Source organism: Ochotona curzoniae, unplaced genomic scaffold (assembly GCF_017591425.1).
Source record: "Ochotona curzoniae isolate NIBS_2020 unplaced genomic scaffold, NIBS_Ocur_1.0 contig_1302, whole genome shotgun sequence".
Lineage (NCBI taxonomy): Eukaryota > Metazoa > Chordata > Mammalia > Lagomorpha > Ochotonidae > Ochotona > Ochotona curzoniae.
The window spans coordinates 6,722,501-6,740,426 of NW_024465035.1; the positions used below are offsets into that span (position 1 = coordinate 6,722,501).

Here is a 17,926-nt window from a genome sequence, read left to right on the forward strand (position 1 = left end):
CCGTGCCAGTACTGACCCCTGTGCTTCCATGTCGATCATTACTTACATATTCTGCTTATAAATCTATTGTCAGATGAATGGTTTGCAACTGTTCTTTCCCATTTTTTTCAATTACCTGGTCATTTCATTGATTGCTTCCTTTCCAATAAAGATGTTTCTTAGCTTGAAAAAAAAAAAAAAAGTCAGCTTCAGAGTATCACCCAGATGTTGGGCACTGTGATGAGGTGAGTGAAGCTGTCTTTTGGGCAGCTGCATTCCGTATCATGGTACCCAGGATGCACTTGCCTCCACCTCGGATCCAGCTTCCTGCTGAAGCACCGGGAAGCCTGCAGAGGATGGCCCAGTCCGTTGATTCCCGGCACACACGTGGGAAATGCGTATGAGATACCTGGCTCGGGGCTCTTGCTTTGGTCTAGGCCAGGCCTGGATGTGGGGCGCCTCTGTGAAGTGAACCATCACACGAAAGCTCTCCTCTCACCTCTCCTTCTCTCTCTCCCTGCCCCCACTTCGTTACTTTCTTGGATTAATTAATACATTTCCATTTACCTTATTTGTAGTTTCATGATCATCTCTTCAAGACTTCTGAAAACCCAACTCAAGCTGGCCTCTCCTTATCACTTACCAAACCTCTTCTAGAGCTGCCAGCTCCGCCCCTACCCCAAGTTACTAGTCACAACCCCATCAGAAGCACTAACATCACAAGAGTCTTTGCTGCATCTCTCTCTATTAGAACACAGCTGACCAACAAGGACATTATTAAAAAGATAATTGTACATCAGGCCTAACTTACCAAAAGTAAAACTTATTTTAAAAAGTTGGTGATTTTGTTATTGTTATTTACAAACTACATAGGAGAAATGTCATAAAGGACTGCTTCAGACTATTAAATTAATTAACAGCAAGAAAAGCGATCCTTATGAACTGCCTGTGGAACAATAATTTACATAGGAGAATGAACTGCACTTACTGACCATTTATTTTACTAAAGACACATGCAGCAAACTGTCAAAGCAAGTTTACATTTGTATAATTCCACAAGCATAAAATGCATCTCATATAATATACTCTCCTTCCAAATAAATAAATAAATAAAAATAAAATAAAGACTCAAGTCCTTAATATGAATCAAACCCATATTATATAGTAATGAATGTTTAAACCGTTAGTGAAACAACAGGCAACAATAACACTTGTGGTAAAAGAACCGCGTAAGGGCAGAGCAACAGGTGACCCTATATAAATGAAATAGCCTATGAACAATCTTAAACATTAAAGCTATGAAATGACTTAGAAAAAGAATAGAGTACTATCTCCCTTTTCTCAGAGCTATTTTGACCACAATAGCTCATGAAAATTAACATTCAATTTGGATGTAATTACTTGATGGTGATAAGTTTGTGTGCCAATACATCACTCTTACAAATAAAAATGTGTATTCTGCAATGTGCTCTGCTGCTTGCAAGCATTAAAACAAATATGCTTTCATGTAAATTTCCCTTAGTGGTCAATGCTTCCATTCTTTGAACACAAAGAAAAGCCACAGAAAATGAAAGAAATTGAAATATGAAAAATTAACATTCATCATTTCTTGGGACACGAACATAAGAACTTTAAGTAAGACAGAGAAGATGAAGACACAAAGGCCCAGGAATAGCTCAGAACAAAGGAGTAGCATCTTAAAATTTTAAGAGTGAGTCAGTCTGGAGGTCCTGATTGCCAAGTACAACTAGTGCAAAAACATTAGAAATTGTCATGATGCAAAACCTGTAGTTGCTGAATACAGTGATGCACTCAGAGGGTTAAAACTGTCAAATCTCTGTCTTTCTGTACACATATCACCAAAAACACTTTCAAGAACTCTGCTTTGCTACAATTCTGTTAAAAAATAAAAATAATAAATGATGGAGCCATAAGAAAAGATAGTCAAATCGGAAATGTGATCTTTAATGGAATTCCTATCTTAAAACCTGTGGCATGTCAAGTTAGGGCACCACTTGGGATTCCTGCATCCCATACTGGAGCACCTGGAATTGAGTCACACCTCTGCTTTCAACTTCCTATCAACACACACCATGGGATGCCATGGCCTTGAGTCCCTAACATGCATGTGAGAGCCTCAGATCAAGCTCCTAACTTGTTGGCTTGGCTGGTTCCAGCCTAGAGACGTGAGGATGTGAAGAGTAAACCAGAAGATAGAGGCTCTGCTTCTCTCCCTCTCCTTCTGTCATTGTCCTTTCAAATAAATTAACGTAATTTTAAAAAAGATTTTATGTATTTTTAAGACAAAGTTGGGGGGGGGGGAGAACCAGAAAAAGAGAGAGATCTGTCACCAGCTGTTTCACTCCCCAAAAGGACACCAACAGTCAAGCCTAGGCCATGCCAGAGCCAGGAATTTCATCAAGGTCCCCCACTTGGATGCAGTGGCTAACGACCTGGGCTATCTTACAGTGCTTCCCCAGGCACCATAGGAGGAAGTACAGAAGGTGACCACCAAGCCAGTGCCCATGTCCATACCAGCACTGTAGGTGGTAGCTTAGCCCACAGGGCCACAACACAGCTCCTGGGGCATGGGAGAGGGTAACTCAAAATACTGATTCTCAGAATGCTTCATTAATTACTTTGTAATTTTTAGTTCATGGAAACAAAAATAACAGCCTTTACAATAGAAAATTATCACCAAAAATTATCATTTAATATTAACAATGACCAAGATTGTCTGGTAAACATTTAAGAAAAGCCTTTGACTTAACACCACTAAATAGCCTATGAATTTATTTTTTAAATGGATCTTTTTAAAAAGCATTCAATAATCATACACAAAAGAAAACCAAAAATTTTGTATAGAACATATATTTCAATGTGGTCAGACATTAATAAGCATGGCCAAAACTACAATTATAGAAATCAATATTTTTCCAAAAATAGATATAGAGATTGATAGAAATTATTTATTATGAGCAAAAGATTAAAAGGGAAAAGGAAGAAAAAACAATTGTTCAAAAAAAGATATTTGATAGATATTTGATTCCATGAATCCCCAGAAAGCAAACACTGGGGGCTTTGTGGGTCACACAGTAAAAGTTTATTAATGGACATAAATATTTGTTTCATATAATCTTCATATGCAAATAGTAGCATTTGTATTTTTAATGTTTAAAATCAATGAATGTATATTTTAAAAAGATTTATTTATGTTATTTATCAGGCAGAGAAGGGAAGAGAGAGATCCTCTATCCACTGATTCTGATTCACTCCCCAAAGGATCACAACAGATACATTTGGTCCAGTCTGAAGCCTGGAAACTCCATCCCTGTCTCCACCCCTGTCTCACCTGTGAGCGGGAGGAGCCATCTTGAGCTACTTTCCTAAGCACATCAGCAGGATGCTGGAGTGGTGATGTTTAACTCACAATGCTGGCCCTACATGATTTTAATACAAACAAATCTTGGTTTATGGGCTGCACAAAAACAATCCGACTGTGAGCATGGTCTTGATTTTATCAACCCAGGTTCTAAATCATATGTGCAATCAAACTCTCAGTCCTAAATCTCTCTCTTTCTCTCTCACACACACATACAACATAGAACTCTTTATTCTTCATACTTTATCCATCTATTTCCTAAATATTTTTAGAGTACTTCTTCTATCTTCTTTCTCAATGACTTAGTTCAGAAGAAACTACTTAGGTCATTCCTCACTTGGATAATTGCTAAAGCAAAAACAAAAACAATAATATCCAAGTATGCACTAACACACCTTATATGCTCTATAATCCAAGCTAAGAGAATTGGCTAACCAAGCAGATGTACATAAATAATAACACAGATCATTCAAAATATGTTAAGTGTTTCATTTAAAACACTTAAAAAACAAGCAAATCAAAGCAGATATTCTTTACCAATGCCTGTGAGAAATTGGCAAATTCTGTATATTCAAGGAGACAAAGATCATCTCCATACCTCGTGAAAATGAAAATGAGCAGTCCAAATTCACTGACCACTGTACAAATATAAAATTAAACCCCTCCAATATTCCTGCTAGATAATAATAAATAGGAAAAAAGTCATTTTGAAATGGTTTATGTAACAATACTTTATAATAAATGAAAAATTCATTTACAGGTAGATGTTGTGGATATCAAAAGTTGCAAACATTTAAAATCAAAATGAGACATGGCATACCTCCTGAAGAGAGAACACAACAGCACCTAGAGAACTGCCCAAGGATTAAGTTTAGACTCTGATCTTATTCACCTTACAGAAAATAAGAAAATATACAAAATGAGTATAAAGTCAGCAAAGCAGACTACAGTTCAAACAATGCACATTCTGTGGTAGATCATTTATGAAGGAAAGGAGCAGGGGGGATAAAACTATAGACTAATACACATTTACAAAGCAGGCATTTGACATAGGACTCGATTCACTAACTGGGATGCCAGCAGCCCATATCAGAGCACCAGGTTCAGGTCTCAGCTACTCCTCTTGCAGTCCAGCTTCTCCTTGGTATGGCCCCAAGGAGATAGTGGCTCACGTACTTGGGTTCCTGCCACGCATGTGGGAGACGTGAACTGAGCTGGGCTCCTAGCTTCAGCCTGGCCTAGCCCCAGCTTCTCTGTAAATGAACCAACAGGTTAGAAGATCTCTCCATATCGATCAACAATGTGGGCCCCCAAATGAAAATTTTTAAAATTTTATTTTAGAAGAATTTAAGGAAGTCCCTTAAAGGACTTCTTTTAGAATTCCTTGGAAGAAAAACTTTTGCAAAACAAATACAAAATTTTCACACTAACTGCATAAATGCGTATGTTAGCACAGCGACCAAGACACCGTTTGAGATGCCTGCATTCCATTTCGAATGCCTGAGTTTCACTTTGGGTCTAGCAGCCACCCAGTTGGTGCTGCTGTGGTCTCCGGGAGGCAGAAGGAGGTATCCCCACGAAGTCTCCGTCCCCACACTGAGGAAGGAGATCTGTGTGGCCTGAACCAGCTCGGGCTGCTGCAGGCATCTGGGGAGAAACCCAGCAGAGGGAACAGAGTTGTCTGCCTCTGTCTCCCTGCCTGTCAAACTAAAAAGGAAGTACATAATTTTAAAATAAATAAGCTGAAGAACGCAGAATTCTAAACTTAAACATGATACAACACTGGGTTACTACCATAAGTAAACTGAAATAAAGTAATTCTGAAAAGCACAAAAATCATTACTTTTGGAGGAATACAGGGGACTGGGATTAGCACAAAGCAAAAGGAACGGTCGCTGCAGTGACTGTAACGTCCTCGATCCTGACTCCAATCACAAGTGTGCTTCCCTAACAATAAGTCACCAAAGTATGTGTTTGATTTTTCTAGATCTTTTTCTATTTTGTAATGACAGTTTAAAACATGTGTGGCAAATTATACACACACACACACACACACACACACACACACACACACCGATACCTAGAATGGTCAAACAAAGCTACAGTAAATGAAAAGTTATAATTTAACATCCTGTTAACAATAATACAAAATACAAAAAATGAACTAGCATTTAACAAGATCAAAATAAAACAGGCTAAATGAAAATATATATATATATATTTACCAAAACCAAAATTCTGATTCTCCAACTGTTTTAAATTCATACCAAGATACAAATTGGCAGTACAAGTTCCTTAAAAGAAACCTAAATAAATCCATTGTGTGTCTAATCAGTCATCACTCATTTCAGACTTATTTATGTACAACATTTCTTAAGAGTCCACAAAAGAATAATTACTAAAATTAGTGAAATGTTTCACAGTTCTTATTCTGTAGAATACCCTGACTAAAGCAGACCACTCACTAATAAAGTGCAACTTAATAAATCATGTGGAATCTTATTTTGTTCAAGCCCTTACTAACTCCTAGCACCATCTGTTACCATCAAAACTATATGACAAGATATGATATATAATTAATAGGTAAACAACAATCTAATTAAAATGGACAAATACTCCATGTTCCTGCCATTTGGGAGCTCTAATTACAGACTAAATTTTAAGCTTGAATTAAATATTTAAGCTGGAAAATTAACTTTCCTTCTCGAGCCTTGAATACATTAATACAGATATGTGAAGCGACTTCCTGATGGGAACTTAAACATGTAATTTAGTTTCATCAAAGCAGTTACTAATTGTTAAGCAGCAGTACCTTACCATATGTACACAATAGCTATTTAGAGCTGGAAAGGTGGTTCTAAAGCACCCCTCTGCAGCCCTTTCCTGACATAAATATAAAATGTATATACAGCACAGCAGTTAATACAACACACTGAAAATGAATTAGAGTCTTGAGCCTTCAGTGTTTCTGAAGACAAATAGAAGTTGCTCTAAATAAACAAAATATATCTGTACACGACAAGGTAAGAACCATGCAACACCAAAAAGACCAGAAAGATATCCAGAATAAAAAACATCCTGGTAAATTCTGAAATTAGACAAATTAGTACAGAGCCCTCATCTACTGAATCAAAATAACACGGCCAGGAAGCACAGCAGTTCTTGCTCAGTTTTTAACCTCTCTCTTTCTGAGGCACAGCGGGCTTTGGTAACAATAATACTCTAGAGGGCATTTAGAACGTGTCAACTTAAAAATCAACTTTCCACTACATTTTTCATGCATCCTGAATAGGAGACAAATAAGGTTTCAGAACAAATGACAGGCAATTGCTTAAAAACAAAATATTCCAACAACGTAAGAAATAGAATTTTATATTGCTGTTTTGTACTTAGTAAACAATAAAGTGAGAGAATGCTCAAGGATCATGACTATCACTCTTGGAAAGCAGGTCAAAGTCTTTGTATTCATGAGGAATTTATAGCAGGATAACTGCATTAACCTAACCTTGCAAAAAAAAAATTGCAGAAACTGTTTTTGATGCATCAAATATATTTTGCTAAGTATTAAGTAACATTATTACACAGGAAGAGTACTATGGTGAGCTGTTTAGCATTCAAGGTAAGTGACAAATACATAAGCACATAATTTTCACCAGATTTTAAAGAAATAAAAAGAAATCCTAGAAAAACTTCTGAGACAGTTCTCCATAGGAAATAAGTTTAATACTTTATAATTCGTAACTCCTGCTCTAGGTCTTTGTTCAAAAACATTACTGATTTTTTCTAACACTATTCCCTTGTACCTACTCTATCCTAAAATCGCTAGCTTATTCATGCTTACATTTTTAATCATATGACTACAAAGTATTTGCCATCACTAGTATACTAGTAATCTCCAACTATTTGAACAAGAGATGCATCTTAATTTCAAACAGGCCTCACACCTTCCCTCCACAAACGTGCTTTCACTGTTCACTAACTGACAAAACACATGAACATGTAGGTTCCAAGAACCTTGGCATTCTCCTGAAGTTCCATAAAGATTCAAGCAATGGATTGGCAAAGACCCAAAGAAAGAAAACAAGGGCACGCTTTGAAACAGCGACTACTTTCATATTATTCTATCTAATACACAGATTTGTAAACAAAGGACAATCCGGAAATACGACTGACACATGAAAATCCTGTGCTTAAGGAGATTTTATATATATATCACAAAATCTGGCTATCTCATAGTTAAGGAAAATGGTTCTTTTCTGATGTTAACTCAGTCAATTGGATGAAAACAAAAGTCCCTCCATAATGCAGGCTACAAAAGTCTATTCAATTTTATTTAAAATCTGTATGCTGTAAAAGTACATGTCATGGAATTTATGAGGATGACAACTATACAGATAGGAAATTCATGACATATTGATTAAACATATTGAACCGGTTTTTAAAACCAATTTATATAAATGATTATAATAGTCTATATTATGTTTAGCCTTTGAGGCATATGGTAGTAAATTTGAATTCAATTTTAAATAAATTTACATAAATATAAAAAAGTTCAGTGATTTTTATCCACTGTGCATATGTAACAGAGCAAATAAAAAAAGAGGACTGCACTTCATATACGTACTCGAAACTGATGCTCAAATAAACTATAATCCTAAGTTTCCCTCACAAAAAAAAAAACAAGGAATGACTAAGTGTTGTCAGGAAAAACTCAGTCATTGCTGGAGAAAGCCCTACTGAATAAAAGCATCAAATTATAAATATATAAATATAATACATGTATTTAGCAGTTAATATTTTCTTTTACTACATTGCCTTTTAAAAAGTTAATGTAATAAAAAGACTCATACCCACATATGTTATACATAATCATACATTCAGATGGAACTACTAATTAAGATAGCTATAACATAACTTCATTTTGAAGGACTTACCCAATTTATAAAATTAAAATAGTTTTAAAATCACATCAAACACTTTTTGATTAATAGGGAGTTAGAGGTTTCATTCTTTGATATGAGAATGGTCATGGGGTCCAAACCCAATTAGGGTGGAAGCCAGTAGGAGACATGTGGGCTCTCAGAAAAAAGGCCTTCCCTTCACCCCGCCCTCAGCTCCATCAACTAAACTAGGCCAGATAACCAGAAACTATTAAAATTTTTAGAACCAAGATACAATCTCTAAATTTGAAAAATTTAGCTTTAGTGTCATCAAAGGTTGTGTCAAATGTCTATGACTTGCCAGGCAAGTACTACAAGTATTTTTATCCCCCAGAACAAGGACAATTTGTTTAAATCTACTTCTTTTTATTTGAAACACAGATTGTTTTTTTTAACAGAGAGAGAAACAGATGTGCTTCCATGTCCAGGTTTACCCCCCAAGTGGCCACAACAGCCAGAGCTGAGCTGATCCGAAGCCAGGAGCCAGGAGCTTCTTCTGGGTCTCCTAAGTGGGTGCAGGACCCAAGGCGTGCACCCAGGCCACAAGCAGGGAGCTGGATTAGAAATGGCAGAAATGTTCCTGTGTGCCAACTATACTTCCCAACCCTCCAGCTGCTCCACAAGGTGCACGGCAGATGTGAGATTCAGCAAACACTTTCCATTACTGAGTATCTGACCTCCTTGTTCACCACATTGTCCTTGTTGCTCGATTCACAGCAGCACTCAACGCTTCCCACATTCATCTTCATTTCTCATCATCCTCTTTCCGCTAGTCCACCTGTTCAGGACCTCTTCTTACACCTATAATGCAATCCCTGAGCAGTCTTACCAACACTTGTCAAATATATTTCTTTAACAAACACAAAGGTTGAAAATGCTCAAGAAATATTTGTTAAATAAATTCATACCAAAACTTAATGTTCCCATGAATATATAGAGATACATGTTTATATGATTTTAGCAAAACATATTTTCAACTATCATCTAAATGTCTTTATAAACAACAACACTCCAAGCAGAAGTCATCCTCTTCTTCCTCTCTTCTTCTCTAAGAAATTGTCTGACCTCCACAATTAGTCTCTTCTTCCATACCTCGGCCCCTGACTTAATTTACTGTCTAAATTTCTCCTCAAATCCGCAACAGTCTCCTACCTAGTACCTGGGTTTCTTGAGTTCTTCTGTCAATCTAAGCACAAAAATGTTCTTCCTAACATTCAAATGTGATCACTTCTTCTTGGCTTACATTCTTTCAGTAGTTCATAATGCCAAGCCTTGCCATTTGAAGCTCTGTCTACACAAACAGCCCTCCTTTCTCTTCTAGGGTGAAAAGAATACAGACCCTCAGTGAAATTCACATGCCCTTACAAAATCTAGACCGTATGTCTATCTCCATAATTCCTCACTATATAAACCCAAAGAAGCAGCAGCTCCTCAAGCATCCTCTGGGTCACCATTCTTGATGAGTCCCCACAATCACTACTTCCATCTCCCAGTATTACCTTCCCAACATTCCTCACACTCATTCAGCTATCATTTTTTCCAGGAAGAATCCCTGGGGCACTGTCTATCTCCCTCTCCAAGTTGGATTAAGATTTTTTTTTCTAAATCACAGGTCCAATCATAAACAAAAGAGGAGAAGATGGAATCAATTTATGTTATGTGCATGTAAAATATGACATGGTATTCTATAAAACTGCAAATATCACACGCTAATTTTTAAAGTTTTTGAAAGGAGAGCATCTTTCTCCTAGAGTGTTTCGTCCCCCACGCCTGATCTGTGAACACTGCTCATCACACTGGGTGGTAAGTTTTTCACTGCCAGTCTCTCCTAGAAACTACAAGCGCCTCAGTGAAAGAACTATAATTTAGTTGATCTAACACTTAGAAAACCATTTGCCACAGTAGGCAAGTAAGAAAAAAGAGAAACCGTTAGTATCTCAATAAACCTGTACATTATTTTACAAGATAAATGTGAACTTTCCCTTGCGGAGTTCTCAGCTGCATCCTCATGCTGCCTTCCCAGCTTCTATAACCTGCCCTCCCAGAATGGTGCTGGAATTCGTCCAAAGTCTCTCCCACGTATTTACGAAGTAGACCAGAGAACCCCCATCCCGGCTATCACTCCACCATGCTTCTTGCTTCTCCTCTAGGTGGTATCTGAGGTTTGCTCATTCCTCTGCCTCCAAATGAAAACGGAATGGGCTTCAATTGCCACCAAGTCAGCACGAGAACTGACAGCAAAGCACTGCAACTCCATCCTCACTGACTCGGAGGCCTCTGGCCCTCTGCTATCAACACCGCACAGCAGTCAGCCACGGCATGCTCACACCCTCTCAGCACTACCCAACATAGAACCATCGAGAAAGGGACACTCTGCAGTGTGGCATGTGCCAGAAATATCCTTCTCTGCCCCACTGTCAGACAGAGCAGGTGCATGCTGTCTGTCCCCTCATTCCTATGCTACCAGTCTTGTTCATTCTGAAAATCTTCTTTTCTTAAAACAAGCTTTTTTAAGAAAACAAAATATACAGAGAATAGCAAGGTTACTGATAGCTCAATGTTATAAAAAAATTTATATATTTTTAGAAATTAAATTTTTGGCTTTTAAAGCTTAATGAATGAACAAATATCTTGGGGTAATACATTTTCTTCAGTAAGTGTTTTTGCAAGAAATTTTCCCTCAGAGTACCCTAACAAATTTCAAACTGTTTAGTTACAGCAAATAGAATTTTCCCTCATTTCTTCTGATCATCTGAGCTTTTCCTTAAATTATTTATTTCTTGGATCTTAACACTAGCCTATAGGATTTTTAATTCTGATGAAGAAAAAGGAGACATAGACATGTGCTCAAACTGTGCTACTTTTAAATTTATCTTTACAATCAATACATCACAACCTTCTTTAAATCAAAATGGAGGAGGGGATGGCGGCAGCAAAGTTTGTAAAAGCACGAAGGAGACGCAAATGGCCAGGGACTGAAAGCAATAAAGGTGTCAGTGTATTGCAAGCACTGGATAATTTTTACCAACAGATGAGGTCTTAATACAGTTTTAACTAAAATTCTAAAGCATACTCTGTATGACTTAATATAGAATCTAGTGGCATTTTGAAAACCAGCAAAAGGAAAAAAAAAAACCTATCCTTTGGTTGCACTTATTCAATTTGTGGACTCCTACTGCAGGTGGTTCTTGAGACAATACCATAAAAATAATTTGAAACAAAATGCATGAATATAACCATTTACTTAAAATTTAGGCAATTTTTCAAAATTGCATTTCTATTCACAGTGCCCAATTACCTACAAGGTATACACAGGCTGCAATACAAGGTATTATGATTGATTTTTTTTTTTTAACAAAAATACTAGCACGTATATACACAAAACGAATCTTATCTCCCTTCCAAGTATCCATTTGGAGCAGTTACGCTCATACATCAATTCCACTGAAGAAAATTCAGAAGGAGCATCCCCAAAGTACCTTGATGAACGGACGATGTGTGCATCTTCCCAAGAAGATCACTCCACATGAATAACACGTATGTTAATAAAGATGCTTGGATATATTATTTTTAAAAATTCTGCCTCAATACTTTATATTCACAAATCATACAGGGAAAAAAGGGTATAAAAGACACAAGTTTCTCTGGACAAATTTTCATTGGTTAAATCCAAGTGTAAGAAAAAAGTTGACAAAGAACAGGTAGCAAAGTCATACCCAGTCACAAAAGGACAAAGATCATTACATTTACAACACTTTGAAAGTTAGGTGACTATCGAAAAAAAAAAAAAGAAAATTCTCAAACCTATAGCATGCATTCTAGAACAAAACAGCAGTAAATCTCCATAGTGCAATCTTTTAAGTCTACACAAACAAATTCAAGGGGTTTTTAACTTTACTTCATCTTTTAAGTTGAATTGTAGAATATACAGACACGGTTTCAAGTAACAGACAACAACTCACCCAAAGTGCAAGTCATCCTGAAATACTACTACTTCTAAGAAAACAAACTGTCTTGAATTATACTTCAGCACCTCAAAGACAGTAACTTTTATTCTGATCAGCACAGTATTTCACAATGGGAAAAAAAAAACTTACAATTTAGAGTCACTGCTTCTATGCAGTTAAGCACCTACAGAAATTTCTTAGTATATACTTCCTCAAATTCACCTTAATTTTAAAAACTCTTCCTGAAGTAGTTTTCATTATATTTCTTCTTTTTAAAAAAGATTCAATTTTACCTTTCTTGTTTGTTATAAAAGTAGTATAAAACAAACAACTATGGCCAAAATCCTGGGTGTTCAATGGCTTAAACCAACCACTGCAATTAATATGAAATTCTAAATACAGAATATAATGCCACATAAATAGTATAACAGCCAAGTACTGTCTAAGAAGCCATATGTTTTTTCCCATTGTTCAAAAAAAGGAGATGACTTCCCGTCACTTATGTTTCTGATTAGCAAGTTGATTTATGCCACAATCACTAAAAATGCCAGCAAGTGAATGAGAAAATGCATAGTGACTGCACCAGATGTGCACAATAAACAGGAATCCCATTGTAATCTCTGGTACTTAGTTTATATGAAGGTAATGTAGGAAGCACTCTTGGATATGGCAAAGTCACTCTTTTTTTACATCTGACTATAAATGATATGAAATAAATTGTGTGTTTTATACTTTATGGCACGCATACATTGATAAATTAGGTACCATTTTGTATCCCGACTTATCTACAAGACAAACCTGGCTAAGATCATGGGGATTAATTGCTTCAGAAGTGTGAAATGCAGCTTTTCCATTCTTTTCTGCACACTCAGTGAAGAAACAATGATTAATCACTGTTTAAATATTCTCTGGAGGATCTACAAGATTGCCAAAGCAGGACTTATCCTCATAAATCCAAAAAATACAGGTTTAGATGTGTTGCCAACAACTGAAAGAACATGAACTTAAACCCATTTGTTATCAGATTAAAATAATGTCAAGGTTTTAGAACCTTACTGGTACACAATTCCCCTTAATCTCTGACTTTAATAGGAAATTAGATTAACATGGAAGACATAACAGAAGCTCATGTATTTTACAAAAGTAATAATAAACATATTTTTTAAAATATCTTTGACCAATAATACCAAAAACATACCAATGCACTCGACCTGAAAACTTCCTTTAGAAGTATTCCTCTGTTTTACTTGTAAGAATTAAAATGCATGCTGTTGGATTAAAAGTATTTTAAATAGCTATTTCACATGCTTATTTCATAAAGTTTTATTTCAGACAGCTATAGCTGAGTAATGTGGGTGAAATAGTTCTAACAGCACCAACTTAAATCTATTATGTGTGGGTCCTTATTGGACTTTCAGTCTGTAGTATAAATGATCCAAACATACATGCAACATCTGATCAGCTGTTCAGAAGAGCATAGGTTTCAAACATTATTCCAAGGATTGGGGTTTATAGTAATTCTTCAGTAAATGTTACTAGCATACTAGGTAAATTATAAAACTCCTAAATGCAGGCAAAATAATTATTCATATTGCCTATAAAATTTTAGAAATGTTTTTAATAGCTGAAACCTTAGTGTCTCAATAACCACAATGTCAGTGGCATAATTGTTAAATCATTACAAATTAAACTGAAAATTAAAAGAAATGGGTCAGTTTTGGGCAGACTACAACATACGTCTTAAGTGGGAATAAGCTGAAGTTCAAACTGTAAAATTTCCATGTCAAACAGAAGTCGTAATAAATGTGTATTTTATTTATACAGGTGCATGCAAAGAAAAAAATACAGCCACATTTAAACACAGGGGTTAATTTTCTATTTGTCTGATTATGGGGTTCATATAACCTCTCCTGACTGAAAAGCATTCCTCCTCCTTTCGTGCTTAAGTACCTTAGAAAACTTCCAGGAATGCAAGGAACAACCTTTGAAGCTCATGCTTTCTTAACACTGGTAAAACTTTAAGAGAAACAGGAAGTAAACCAGATTCTGTTTTCCACATTCACTGCTATTTAGAATTCACTTGTTTCCCTATTATCATAGCAGTGAGAATTACATTGTGCACATAGAGAAAAACCAATACAACTTTAAAAAGGAGAAAACAAATGAAAACACTCTGCCTCATATCATTCAATTTAAAAAAGCTAAGTATCTTTAAAAATATTTATGTATGAAGGCACAGTGGCACAACAAGCTAATCCTCTGCCTGCTGGCGCTGGCATTCCAAATGAGTACCAGTTTGAGTCCCTGGTTGCTCTACTTCCTGATTCAGCTCCATGCTTATACCCTGAGAAAGCAGTAAAAGATGGCCCAAGTCCTGGAGCACTGCACCCAAGTGGGAAACTCGGAAGAAGCTCCAGACTCCGAGCTTCAGATCCGCCCAGCTCCAGCCACTGCAGCGGTTGGTTTAGAGAGTGAACCAGCAGAAGGAGGATCTCTCTCCTTCTCTCTCTCTCTGTCTCCCCTTCTCTCCCCACCTCTCTCTTGAAGAAAAGTATCTGCCCTAGCGTAAAAAGTTAATAAACACTTATTGACCAGGGAAATTATTTCAGATAGATTTTACTCTCAAAGCTGACATTGTACAGTGTACAAACAGAGGCTGATCCCTCCCCTTCCCGTACCTTCCCAAAGAGCCTCTCCACTTAAAGTTTTTAAATTCAATGAAACATATTAGAGGACTGTTCTTATCCACTATTCAAAACACATGATTACCATGAAATCTAAAAGGCATCACAGTTTGTTGTCTTCAATTCTGAAAAACTGATGGGATGGGATTGGAGTTTTAAAAATTCAAAACAAAAACATCAGCTTACAAGAGAACACAATGTATCAGAAAATAAAACAGACTTTCAGAACAAGAATTTTGCCAACAAGTTTCTGATTTAAGATTACAATAAGTGGTTTTAGGTCAGTACCAAACACAGAAACCAGGCCCCAGAAGATCAAATGGCACCTCAAGCAAAGATGTTCAACAGGATTTCAACTGTTTGTGGAAAAATGGAGTTTAAAAATGTTGCAAAATCTCCATGAAGCTTGGAAATACCCTAATATACTTGAAGGGGGCCAGGGAAACTGTCAGATTCTCAACAGTAAATATTCTTCTAAGGATTTCGCTCAAGGCTGGTGAGAGACTAGGCTATAACGCAGGAACCATTAGCTTATGGAAAGGAACCTTTTCTGAGGATCCCTCTCACAGTTCATAAAATGCTGGGCAACCTCTCCCAACCTACGAGCACATCCCACACTCCAGACCATGACAAAAGGCAGGTGCACAACAGAAAAAACAGGAGAATTGTATTATGCTAAAAGTGGACTGAAACAAGCCAGAAACTGCATTTAGAAGGAATCTAAGAAAGGCTGTAGGGAGCACCAGATACCTCCTCCCGAGTGTGGACGCTTGAGCAGTTGTTGCTTCACCACCTACAGCATCTGCAGCCCAGGGGCCCAGAGCTTGAGTCCTGGCTCTACTTGTGGCCCAGCTGCTTCGCAATACAGACCCTCTGACGCAGCTGCTAATGGCAAACTACATGGATCCCTACCATCGCAGAAGGAGCTCTGGGCCTCAGGATACTCCCAGGCTCAACTTCAGCTGCTGCAGGCATTTGGGGAGTGTTCCGGTAGATGAAAGATTGATCTAGCTAACTTCCAAATAAAAATAAATTAATAAAAATTGTAACTGTCTACTTTCTAATGATTACTTCCATAACAGCAGGTACTCCCAAAGAAAGTGCTAAGTAAACTGATGGCATACAAGTGTGTCTACTACAGGTAAGCATGTCCTCAGTGGACATGTGAACATACAGACATACTGGAGAAATTATTTTTAAAAATGCTTTACAGCTCAACAACTAACGAAATTGTGAGAGCTCTTAGAAAAGATGTGGGCTGCAAAGAATTGAAATTAGATATTTAAGCCCAAGAGGTGAACTATGGGAGACCATAGAGAAGGACAAGTGCAAGGCTGCTCAGTTTTCAGCCATGCATTGCCTTTCCTAATTCAAGAATGACAGAATTCAAACGTGGTGAGAAGCAGTCACAGTCACTTGGGCCTCTGCATCCATGCGGGAGACCTGGAAGAAGTTCTGGGCTCCTGGTCTTTGTCAGTTCCCTCCTCAGCCACTGTGGCCATTTGGAGAGTGAACCAGCAGATGGGAGACTGCTCTCTGTAAATCTACCCTTCAACTAAATAAAAGCAATCTTTAAAAACAAACAAGCTTAGTAATGGATACCAGCACATACTGAATAAAACACATAAAGAATGTAACAAAACAAATCGTGAAGTATTCAGCATAAGAATCATTTAACCTCTCATTTTTGTTAACATCTATAAAAAGTAGTTCATAAGTGTAAAAATCTGTTTCTCACTATGGGTTATGATGGGGGGAAATGCAGTAGATCCTGCCTAGAGAGGTAACTTCACCTCAGGTTTAATCCCTTAGATTCATGACGTTTTAAATGAATGCAGTGAAGGCTCGGAGGGAAATACATCAACAACAAGGCATGTGGACACAAACAGCAGAACCTAACAGTGCTAGTAGTCAGCTGTTGGGAACAGGCTTCTTTAGCTGGACTCAGCTAAACAGGAAGCAAAGCAGTAAGAACACAGAGTAGAACAGAAAACGGGGAGCGACCGAGTGTAGGGATGGAGAGGAACCAATCAGGAAATCCTCGTTAGAAACACAACACACTCCCTTAAGGAGTCAGTCTACATTTGTCAGAAATAGTACAAACACGTGCATATATATTTTTGATTATACACACACATACACACAAATACACATTCTTAGTAGTTAGAAATAAAACTACAGAATCATTTTTAGCACCGAGGGGAAGTAAAACTATGTGATTTTTACATGTGTACTTTGATTAAAGCTACACTTACCTTTCAGAGCAAATTTACTGATCCATAAACATACTTGACACTTGAAAATGCATGTTGTTGTTACGGGTCAAGAATGACCTCCACTCAGGTCAACAGAGTCCTCCCCAGACACGTCAGGGCAGACAAACAGGAACAAAGACGAATCCAACACAGGCAAGCCTGAATTCTCCCGCAACTGAGTTTCTGGAAAGATAAATAAATGAGACAGCTTTGAATACTTACATTCCAGAAGAAACCCTAAACCAAACCAAAGAAAAACACCAAGATTTAAAAATTCATATCAAAATAGAAGAGTCATAAAGTACAAAACTCAGCCACATTCATTAATCACTCTTTATCTTAATTCTTAGAAGAAAGGAAGGTCTTTTAACTACAAAAACAAAAGGTATTATGATGCAAAAACAAATAGAAAATCAAAGATGCTTACTATAAAATAAATCATCTGTTATAATTTCATGTAACTTTTCACTAAAATGACAAAAATATTGAAAGAATGAAAATACTATTCTTTCTTCGTATTTTTAAAAATATTTTTGATGATCTTTGCATAGTTGATTAGGGCACAAAGGATCAAGGGCTACAGGAAAGTGAGTAAGGCCACTGTTTCCACTTTCTCTTTTTTCCTTCCTGTATCTGGGGGAAAGAGGAGATAAAGGGAGAAGCCACACCCAGCCTCCCAATCATCCCAGAGTTCCTGATGTGAGGCATGCTCCCAAGGGCACTATTCAAGTGGTTCTGA

At 37.1% G+C, this 17,926-nt stretch overlaps 1 protein-coding gene across 1 annotated transcript in view; it reads right to left on the reverse strand.

Annotated features, from left to right (window-relative positions):
- The window catches only part of TBC1D5 (TBC1 domain family member 5), a 354,778-nt gene that overhangs the window by 256,572 nt on the left and 80,280 nt on the right, over positions 1 to 17,926 (reverse strand). The window contains exon 4 of the mRNA XM_040963401.1: positions 17,188 to 17,370. The gene's annotated coding sequence lies outside the window, so the exon portion shown is untranslated. The remainder of the gene's footprint in view (positions 1 to 17,187; positions 17,371 to 17,926) is intronic.